The 11,753-nt window shown below is 37.0% G+C and overlaps 1 long non-coding RNA gene across 1 annotated transcript; it reads left to right on the top strand.

Moving 5' to 3' along the window:
- The first annotated feature begins 9,984 nt into the window (after positions 1-9,984).
- Positions 9,985-10,434, top strand: LOC121259455. The gene is made up of 2 exons (XR_005939590.1): positions 9,985-10,218; positions 10,342-10,434. It is a non-coding gene; the product is annotated as an uncharacterized LOC121259455 (long non-coding RNA).
- The last annotated feature ends 1,319 nt before the right edge of the window (positions 10,435-11,753 follow it).

Genomic DNA, 11,753 nt, shown 5'->3' with positions numbered 1-11,753 from the left:
TTTTCATCACCTTCCAATAGAATTCCCTCATTGACCTTTGATGCGTATTTAGATATCCTGAATGTCCTCCCACTGGGTTATCATGAATGTACTGCATTATTTTCATCACGAAAGAAGACCCAACCACTAGCATGATTCTTCCCTTTTTAGTACCAACCCTTGCTGTAACTAGTACCCCTTTAACCCATTACCAAGAACCTGTAGTTTATTAATCAGCTCCTTGAACTCCACTGACTTGTCATAGCTGGCTTTAAGCTCATCCACCCAATTTGGAGTGGGAAAAGAGATTAGAGCCAAGTACCCTTCCACATCACCTACTTGTTCTTCCTTACAAGACAACACATCAGCCACCTTGTTTTCCTTCCCACTCTTATGGCGAATCACAAAATCATATCCCATTAACTTGCTGATCCATTTATGTTGGGACACTGTGCCCACTCTTTGCTCCAACAGCCACTTTAAGGCTTGTTGATCAGTTTTTACAATGAAAGATTGGCCTAGAAGATAAGGCCTTCATTTCTTCATTACTGTCACTAAGGCTAAGAGCTCCTTCTCATAAGTGGAAAGACAAAGTGCCTTCCCCTTGAGTGCCTTACTCATATAACACAGTGACTGCCCTGCTTGCATTAGCACAACACCCATTCCTCTTCCACTAGCGTCACATTCAATGGTGAATGACTGGGAAAAATCTAGAAGTTTGAGGATGGGAGGTTGTGTGACCGCTGATTTCAATTTATTAAAAGCCTCCATGGCTTCCTCAGTCCACACAAATGAATTCTTTTTTAGCAAATCTGTAAGAGGGGTTGTTATACCCTATATCCTCTAATAAACTTACGGTAGTAGCCTATCAATGCCAAAAAAAAACCCCTTAAAGTCTTCACATTCATTGGTTTAGACCAATCTAACATCGCTGCCACCTTCTTAGAATCTGCTACCACTCCCTTCTCACTAATCACATGCCCCAAATAATCAATTTCAAACACACCAACTAACATTTGGTCAATTTAGAATGTAATCGATGCCTTTGTAACACTTCCAACACCTTATCCAAATGCTCCAAGTGCTCATTCCAGCTCTTACTATAAACTAGGATTTCTTCGAAGAATACTAGTAAAAATATTCTCAAGTAAGGTCTAAACACGTCATTCATCAACCCTTAAAAGGTTGACGGTGCATTGGTTAGCCCAAAGGGCATCACGAGGAACTCATAGTGCCCATCGTGAGTCCTAAAAGTTGTCTTGTTCACATCTTCAAGTACCACCCTGATTTGATGGCATCCTGATCTTAAATCATTTTGAAAATACCACCAAACCATGCAACTTGTCAAGTAATTCATCAATCACTGGAATGGGAAATTCGTCTTTCACTATTTTCTGGTTAAGTGCCCTGTAATCGACACACATTTGCCAACTTTCATCCGTCCTTTGCACCAACAACACTAGTGAAGAAAAAGGACTGGAAATAGGCCTTACCACTCCTGATTCTAACAACTCAGCAACTATTTTCTCGATCTCCTCCTTTTGATAATGAGGATAACAATATGGTCTTGCTGTGATGGGCTGAGTACCCTCATCCAAGGTAATTTTGTGGTCATGGGCACGAGAAGGGGGCAACCCCTTTGGAATTTGAAAAATTCCCTGGAACTTCATGAGTAATTTTTGCACTTCTTACCCTCTGTCGACAGAAGTTTTCCTTTTTTTCCCACCAACAGTTGCAAAAATAGCCTCTTCCCTTTATTAACAGTCCGCAATAGAGACTTATGACTTCCCTCTATGGTGAGTTCCTTCAAACTCAACCCCATTAACTCAATTTTCCTTCCCCCATACATAAACTTCATGGTGAGTTGCTTAAAATCCCACATAATTGGCCCTAACAGTACATCACAACCCCTAAATGCTAAAATATAACAAGGAGTGTGAAAAGAAGTACCTCGTATTTTAGGCTGGACTGTGCTACAATATCCTTCACTGTGGATGATCTGCCCGCTAGCTACTTTCACACCAATCTTCTGTGTCTCATCCACCAACAACCTTGCCTTCTTAGCAATCAAGGGATCAAGGAGATTATACGTGCTTCCCAAGTCAACTAAGATAACCACCTGCTCCCCTCCAACTCTTCCCAGCAACATCATAGTTTTAGGACAAGGTGTCCTAGTGATTGCATTCAATGAAATTTTAGGCCCTACATGTGGTGCTTGAGGTAATGAGTCCCCTTCCTGGACTAGTTCAGTAACTAGCTTCTTCTCTTTCGAAGTCTCCTCCCCATCTTCCTAACCTTGTAACAAATAAATTCAGGAGGTCTTACACACATGGGCTACACTCCATTTTTCTTCACAATGATAACATAGGCCTCTCCTCCTTTTCTCATCCATGGTAATGGATGAAATCTGCCTATAATAAAGTTTTTGGTTTCTAATGGGCCATCCCCACCCTGACCAGTGGTAGGAAAATTCCCTCCAGCTGAACTTCCCCCTCTCTTGGTATTGAGCTTAAAGGTTCTCTAAGTGCTGCCCAAATATTCCTCTTGAATTCCAGCCAACCCAAAAGCAACATTTACGGTAAGAGGATTAAACATGTGAATGGGTAACCTAATCTCATCCTTGAGCCCAATTAAAAAACAACTTCACTTGTGATTCTCGTGAAGGCCCCTAAGTCTATTTAACAGGGCTTCAAACTAGATTTTGTAAACTGTTACAGTATTAGTTTGCTTCAGGCATGTAAGGGTCTCCATGGGGTCGTCATACGCTGTTGGTCCAAAGCTGACCAACATCACATGAACCAAGGTGTCCCAAATGTTAAACTGGCCTGAGTCAGTGGTATCTTGGTATCAGACTAGAGCATCTCCCTCCATATAATAAGGTGTTATTAGTAACCTTTGTGCAAGTGGTGTTTGGTGAAATTCAAAGTATTGAGACGCTTTGAATATCCATCTGGATGGATTAGTCCCATCGAAATGATGAAAGTCCAAAAGAACTCCCCAAGGAATAACTCCCCTATTAGTATTGTGAAACTAATCTATCTTGTTTTGGACTTGCAGACTATGGTTAGCAGTCTGATTAGTCACCAAGCTATGCACCAGATTTGTGAGCTAGTTAAGTCGATCTTCTCCCCCGCGTCTCCTAAAGGCCTACATCCACCAGATGTTGAACAACTTCATGCTGCTACCATGAACGAGTCCTATCGGCCATTGAGGATCGTTGCCTCTAAAGATACCAATTGTTAAGGACCTATTATGATTTCAACTGTAATGGCTGTTGTGTTTGCTTGTTGAGTTGTTGAATGTAATCCGATGATAGTATACTGGTAATTGAAATCGTGTAGTGATGGAATGAAGGAAGGATGATATGTGTTTGTGGAAATGTACGAAAGAGTCTCAATATTGTATTGATAATAGGAATTCTTTAAGGGTATTCCCAACTCAACAAGTTCATATTCTAGCAAATTCCAGATGAAAAACCCACTCTCTGACTTCCCTCCCATATATAACAGAAAGATGCTCACCACCCCCATAACAGAAAGCAAATAAATCTAACTTAACAGCTACAATGAAAACAAGGCTCACAGACCTCAAAACTCACCGTTTTAACACTACTGACCCACTACTCAAAACGCACATTTAGGAAAGGACCCCCAAATGCAGCATTCTATTTATTCCCACAACACAGACTTAAACGACGTAGCTTGGCTTCTAGCATACACTTTCCCTTCAACTCGTTACGCACTGTTTTAGAAGCACTTCACTTCACAAACTCCCCTCCCCCCCACCCCCACCTCACTTCACTTCTTTTCATTCCTTCAACCCCTTCATTCTCTTCCTGTCATTGAAACCTAGGGCACTTAACATAAGAACATTATATGAACATATACCTGACAGATTAGAAAAAGATTGATGAAACTTCGGTAAATTGTCTATTGAACTAGTGTTCGTAGAACAACCAATAGCATTTTTGCAATTAAAAAAATTGAGAAGTTGTTGGCAGCTCTTGAGTAAAAGGGATTTGTGGAAACTCATTGAATGCCTCTGAGGGATCATGCCCAACTTGATTCGCAATAGCAACATTAGGACCTCTACTTCCTTTTGGCTTGAACCCAGGTGGGTAAGTATGTAACTTCTTGTTGTGGTGGGTCTCTCCATGTGAGGGAAATTATGACAATGACATACTTGTAATTTTGTTTTTCATACACATATATATGTAAATGAGAGTGACAACTAAAAGTGACGGACCTGCACAGAAAATAAAAAATAGCGAGAAGAGGAATAGACAGGAGAGAAAAAGAAGAGAGAGTCGTGCATACATGTACAAAGTTTTTCTTTTTTATCTCACATTTCCATCAGACATTTGAGAGATCATCCATGGTTCAATTTTGATGAAATTTCAGTATGTTGTTCATGATGTCGATAGCTTCATTTTGACTGGTGCCGATTGCTGAGATTCATCTTCATCTGTACTCTACAAATATTCACTTGGTCAAGTCTTTCTTGTCACTCTTGTGGTTTTCTATCTATATGGTGATGATTTTGTGTTTGACCAAGAATATAGATATTCTTGATGTATTGGTAGCATCTAGATATTATTCTAGAGAACATAATCTATAACCCCATTATCGTTGATAGTGGAAGCCTAACTGAATTAGGTCTCGTGGTTTTTCCTTTCGCATTTGAGGGTTTTCCACGTAAAAATTATTGTGTCTTGCTTGTGAGTTTATGTTTACTAGATTTTAATTTAATTTACACATCGAAAGGGTAGAAAAATATTCCACTGTGATTTTTGGTGTTCACCCTAACAAAGTGATATCAGAGCTTAGGTTGATTATTTTGTTAATTATCGGTGTGAGTTAAATAAGGAGGATTCATCTAGTAGTATGATCAAACTCACTTCTTCCAATTACTCAGTTTGGAAGACAAGGATGATGGATGTTCTATATTGCAAAGATTTATTTGAGCCTATTGATTTGGTCGGTGTTAAACCAGAAAAGAAAATTGATGATGAGTGGAAGAAATTAAATAGGAAAGTTGTTGGTCATATCAGGAAATGGGTTGACCAGAGTGTCTTCTACCATGTAGCCAAAAAAGTAGATGCTTACAATTTCTGTATAAAATTAGAAAGTCTTTATGAGCGAAAGACTGCTCAAAACAAAGCTTTTATGATAAAAAGGCTTGTGAATTTAAAATACAGGGATGGACAAAGTGTTGTAGAGCACCTTAATAATTTTCAAGAATTATTGAATGAGTTGTCTACCATGAAACTTGTCTTGGATGATGAAGTTTCGACTTTACTTTTTGTTGAGTCATTTGCCAGACAGTTGAGAAACTTTGGTTGTGTCTCTCAATAATTCTGCGCCCAATGGTGTAATGACTATGAGTATGGTGAAAGATAGCATGTTCAATGAAGAGACAAGAAGAAAAGAGCATGGCATTCCTTCTCATTCAAAGGCACTTGTTATAGAAAAGAGAGGGAGGAGTAAAAGTAGAAAACCTTGTGGTGACAACAGTGGTGACAAGGTAAGAGGAAAGTCCACTTCAAGAATAGCTTGGGCATGTGAAGAAATAGTGCATGAAGTTTAAAAATGAACAGCTAAAAGAAAAAAAATGAAGAGTTGAAAGAAGAAAATGAAACTGCAGCAGTTGCATGTGATACTTATGTGTTCATTGTTTGTGATGATGCTCATGTTAATATTACTTGTCAGGATTCTACTTGGGTAATTGATACAACAGTTTCTTTTCATATTACCCCACGTAGAGATTTCTTCTCCTCCTATACCAGTGGTGACTTTGGTTGGGTTAGGATGGAAAAAGAAGTAAAGTATCAGATTGTAGGCATCGGAGATGTGCAATTGGAAACTAACATTGGGTGCAAATTGCTTCTCAAAGATGTCAAGCATGTTCCTGATATGTGTTTTAATTTGATCTCAATGGGAAAATTAGATGATGAAGGCTACCATAATCATCAAGATGGAAAGTGGAAACTTAGTAAATGCTCTCTTATTCTAACAAGAGGAAGAAAGGTCAACACTCTTTACAAGACAGATGCAAGATTCATCAAGGGCAATGTTATTTCTACTGAGAATGAAATCTTCACTGAGTTATGGCATAAGAGGCTTGGCCATATTAGTGAGAAAGGACTTCATATTCTTGCAAAGAGAAATAGTCCTATCCAATATCAAAGGTACGCAACTAATGCTCTGTACTTATTGTCTTATGGGAAAGCAACAAAGTATTTCTTTTAAGAAATTTTATCATTCTATAAGGAGTGACATTCTTGATTTATTTCATGCTGATGTTTGCACTATGAATGCTAAAAGTCTTGTTGGTGCATTGTATTACGTCACTTTTATTGATAATCATTCTAGAAAAGTCTGGGGAAAAAAACTAAAGATCAAGCACTAGATGTGTTCAAGACATTACATGTGAAAGTTGAAAGAGAAATTGGAAGACATTTGAAATGTGTCCGAGTAGATAATGGAGGAGAGTACAGAGGACCATTTGACGAATATTGCAGAAGTCACGGGATAAGTATTGAGAAAACGATTCTTAAGACACCACAACAAAATGGTGTAGCAGAGAGAATTAATAGAATAATTTGTGAAAGAATCAGGTGTATGCTCTCTCATGCAAAATTGCCTAATTCTTTTTGAGGTGAGGCAATGAGGACAGCAATTGATTTGATCAACCATTCTCCTTCAGATCCTTTGGATGGTGACATTCTTGAAAAAGTTTAGATAAGAAAAGATATTTCTCTTGAGCATTTGAGAGTGTTCGGCTGCAGAGCTTTTGTTCATATTCCTAAAGATGAGAGGTCTAAACTTGATAGCAAATCCAAGCAGTGCATCTTCCTGGGTTATGCACATGAGAAATTCGGTTACAGATTATGGGATCCAGTTCAGAAAAAAATTCAAAAAAGCAGAGATGTTGTCTTCTTTGAAGATCAGACCATTGAAGATGTGAATCAAAAGAAGCATGAATCTCTAAATGAAGAACTTGTTGATATGGATTCAGTTTTTCCTTCTTTTGTGATGCATGATGAGCATAGGGGAGATACATTAGAAGAATAGGTTGATATTGTTGAAAGATGTGAACCTGAAATTGATGATATGGGATCAGATCAACAAGTAGAGGGATGTCCTTCAGAACCATGTGCAAAAAATCAATTAAGAAGATCTACTAGAGAGCATAGGCCTTCCACCAGACTTCCTGTTGTTAAGTATGTTTTACTTTCTGATGGGGGAGAGCTAGAATGTTATCAAGAGGTTATGCAATATGATCAGAAAGATGAATAGTTGAGAGCTATGCAAGAAGAGATGAAATCCTTGTATGAGAACTATAGCTATAAATTGGTAGAACTACCAAAGGGTAAAAGACAATTGAAGAATAACTAGATTTTCATATTGAAGACTGAGCCAAACAAATCACAACCAAGGTAGAAGGCATGTTTGGTTGTGAAGGGATTTAGTTAGAAGAAATGCATTAATTTTGAAGAAATTTTTTCACTCGTAGGAAAAATGTCTTTTATCAAAGTTGTTTTAGGCTTGGCTACCAGTATGAACTTAAAAATTGAATAGCTTGATGTGAAGATTGCTTTTCTCCATGGTGATTTAGAGGAGGAAGTATATATGGAGCAACCAGGGGGGTTCACAACAAAGGGTAAAGATCATCTTGTGTGTCGACTGGAAAAGAGTTTATATGGACTCAAGTAGGCACCTCAACAATGGTACAAGAAGTTTTACTCTTTTATGAGTGAGCACGAGAATAATAAAACTACTCCTGATCAATGTGTATTTATTAAAAAGTTTTCTGAAAATGATTTTATTATTCTCTTACTATATGTAGATGACATATTGATTGTTGGTCATGAAATTGAAAAAATTAATAAATTAAAACGATAATTGAGTAAGTCTTTTGCTATGAAATACTTAGGCCCTGCAAGACAGATCCTTGGTATAAAGATCTCTCGTTACAGAAATAATGGCAAGTTGTGGCTATCTCAAAAGAGTTATCTTGAGAAGGTATTAAATAGGTTCAACATGGGTAAGGCAAAACCAGTGTGTTCTCCACTTTCAGGTCATTTAAAGCTAAGTTCAAAGCAAAGTCCTAAGAGTGAGAAAGATAAAGAAGAAATGCAGAATATGCCTTATGCATCAGTTGTGGGCAACTTAATGTATGCCATAGTGTGCACAAGACCCGATATCACTCATGCTATTGGAGTTGTCAGTCAATGTCTCTCTAGTCCTGACAAAGAACATTGGGCAGTTATGAAATGGATTCTCAGGTACCTCAAAGGCACTTCCAATGTGTGTTTGTGCTTTGGAAATGGTAAGTTTATACTTGATGGGTTTACAGATGCAGATATGGCTAGAGATATTGATTCCAGAAAGTCACTTTTGGGTACACGATTACTTATTCAGGGGGAGCTATGTTATGGCAATCCAAACTACAAAAATGTGTTGCTCTATCTACCACATAGGCTGAGTATATTGCCATAACTGAAGCTAGCAAAAAGTTGCTATGGATGAAGAAATTTTTAGATGAATTGGATCAAAAACAAGAGAAGTATATTCTCTACTGTGACTGTCAGAGGGCTATCCATCTCAACAAGAACTCAACCTTTCATTCAAGATCCAAGCATATTGATGTGAGGTATCACTGGATTTATAATGCATTGGAGATGAACTTGTTACAAATTGAAAAAATCCATACTGATGAACATGGATCAAATATGATGACAAAACCACTGCCTATGCAAAAACTCGAAGTATTTAGAGCAAAATTAGGTTTAGTGAAACCTCTCACATAGTCAAGAGGGGGAGATTTGTTGTGGTGGGTCCCTCCATGTGAGGGAAATTATGACAATGACATACTTGTAATTTTACTTGTCATACACATATATATGTAAATGAGAGTGGCGGCTGAAAGTGACAAACCTGCACAGAAAAGAAAAAAAGTGAGCAGAGGAATAGATAGAAGAGAAAAATGAGAGAGAGTCATGCGTGCGTGTATAAAGTTTTTTCTTTTTTATCTCACATTTTCATCAGACATTTGAGAGATCATCCGTGGTTCAATTTTGATGAAATTTCAATATGTTGTTCATGATGTCGACAACTTCATTTTGACTGGTGCCGATCACTAAGATTCATCTTCATCTGTCCTCTACAAATACTCACTTGGTGAAGTCTTTCTTGTCACTCTTGTGGTTTTTCATCTGTATGGTGATGATTTTGTATTGAACCAAGAATATAGATATTCTTGATGTATTGGTAGCCTCTAGATATTGTTCTAGAGAAAACAATCTGTAACCTCATTATCGTTGATAGTGAAAGTTTAACTGGACTAGGTCCCATGGTTTTTCCTTTTGCATTGAAGGGTTTTCCACATAAAATTCTTGTGTCTTGCTTGTGAGTTTATATTTACTAGATTATTAATTTACTTTACACATCAAAAGAGTAAAAAAATATTCCACTGTGATTTTTGGTGTTCACCCTAACACTTGTAACATTTGTCCATAGTGTGCCTAGTTAAGCCAAAATGTGTACAAATTCATCTCTCTCTTCGAGAACCATTACCAGGCACATGTTTATTCACTGGTCTACCATGTGCATTAATTACTAGAACCAAGATTAGGTCCAGAAGTGCCAGTAAAATTGCATTTTCCTTTCTTGGTATAGCACTCTTAAAATCAAAGTAAAGACTTTATTTAAAGGTGGTAACGGATCTTGCAAGACTATTTGGACACGTACATTGCTGAAAGATTCATTAAGTCCCATCAAGAACTTCATAACATATTCTTGTTGATGAGCTTCTGCAACATTCCTCACCGCACCACAAGTACAGATTTGTGAAGACTAAGGAATAATTAGTTCATCCCACGAACCCTTGAGTCGATCGAGTGTAGTAAGCACTTGCAAACTGCATGTTGATCTTGAACCAGTTCAGCTATTTCTGACTTCAACTGATAAATACGAGGGCCATTAGTTTGCGAAAACCTTTCTTTCAGATCATCCCAGACAACTTTTTCATCGGTGATAAAAACTATGCTCGACGCCAATTCTTTCGAAACAGAATTTAACAACAATACAGATATATGGGATTGGACTCAGTAGACGGAGGCAAAGATCCATTTATGAAGCCAAACTTATTCTTAGCATTCAAAGCTATTAACATGGAACGTTTTCATGTATGGTAATTTTCGCTAGACAGAGGCTATGTAACAAGAATGATGCCTGGGTTCAGTTATGAACCTATTAGGTAGAACTCACCCTTGAAAATTGGCATACAAGGGAAGGGTGCCTAAGAGGTCTTATAAACTACCAACTAATCTTATACTTAGTCGATATGAGATCGTAATAGGTTATCCCTGTTCCGAAGAAAATATGGAGTAGAAGAATCCTCACAAGGATTGGAAAAAGATGCAAACGAAGTAGCCATTTGCAAAGAAGAAGAGGAAAAAGAAATATCAAATGCACAGCAGAGCTTAATGCTCTCATACCATATCAGAAAACAGAGGAAACAAGAAAGTCATACAGAAGAAAAGAACTCGTGTATGCACAAGAATTCTTGAAAATCTTGGTATTCTGTAAAGTAAGTGAATTACACGGTATGTGTATGGGTTTATATATACAAGGAGATAACATCTGATTGGTTCAAGTATAACCAAATCATTGACTTATGTTGACTAGACTATTTATAATACTCCTGACATCTTTGAAGACCTTGATATATAGGATTTTTTTCTTGGGAGGGCTGGATATCATTTTCTATAAAATATTAAAGTATAATTTCTTAAAATTAATTATGACTCTCCTCCTCTTTCTTCAATGTACATGTATGTTTTGTGTTCCATTGGGCTATTGGCTATTGGCTACAAATTTGGAAGGGGTAGATTGATTGGGTCTGAAAGGCCATGCAAAGAAGATAAGAGTGGTTTGGGTTGATCATTAAGGAATATGCTCTAAAGAATATATTAGATGATAAATATGCTCTAAAGAATATATTAGATGAGAATAAATGAAGGAATATGCTCTAAAGAATATAATAGATGATAAATATTATTAATCAGTTGTTTATCACTTCACTCATCGCAAGAACTAGGAACATTTGGATTTCATTGTTGTAATTATCAATTATTGAAAAAAATAAATAAACTAGATATTTATATATATATATATGCTTGGGATATTTAGAATAACAAAAAAAACTTAAAACATGATGTTGATGGAAGCATTCCTTCTCTCCTTTTAAACCAAAAGCCAAAGGGAGTACGTGTTGTATCACCTTTTTTTAGTACAGATCAAAAGAACCCAAAAAAAAAAAAAAAAAAAAATAGTACAAAGCAAAAGAAGCAAGTAGTGAGAATATTACAGGAAAATTCGTTTGATACCATGTACAATAGTGCAAAGAGAATCTGGAATTTTGCTTGCTTGCTTGAGGTACTTCTTTGCTTGTTTTACTATCTAGACAGAGTTATTCTATTCTCAAGCATAAGCACGTAGATGTGTAGAACACACCATCCACATATCACTTAAATGCTTAGAGTTTAGATCATTTCTGATCATTTTGTTAAATTAATATTAAGATGCAAATCTTCTGAAACAAATAAATAACTGAAACAAATCTTCCAAACTAACGAAGACCAACATAATCTACCACTACTCCTGAATCACGTGCACAACTACTTTGCTGGTTTTGGATTCATCCGAAAATCAAGGAAACATTCATAAAGGCTAAGTTTACTCATCCAAGAAAGAAGTAGGAAAATGTAA

This window comes from Juglans microcarpa x Juglans regia, chromosome 4D (genome assembly GCF_004785595.1).
Source record: "Juglans microcarpa x Juglans regia isolate MS1-56 chromosome 4D, Jm3101_v1.0, whole genome shotgun sequence".
Classification (NCBI taxonomy): Eukaryota; Viridiplantae; Streptophyta; class Magnoliopsida; order Fagales; family Juglandaceae; genus Juglans; species Juglans microcarpa x Juglans regia.
The sequence above is the reverse complement of the archived record's forward strand: the minus strand, read 5'-3'. Positions and strand labels throughout refer to the sequence as shown.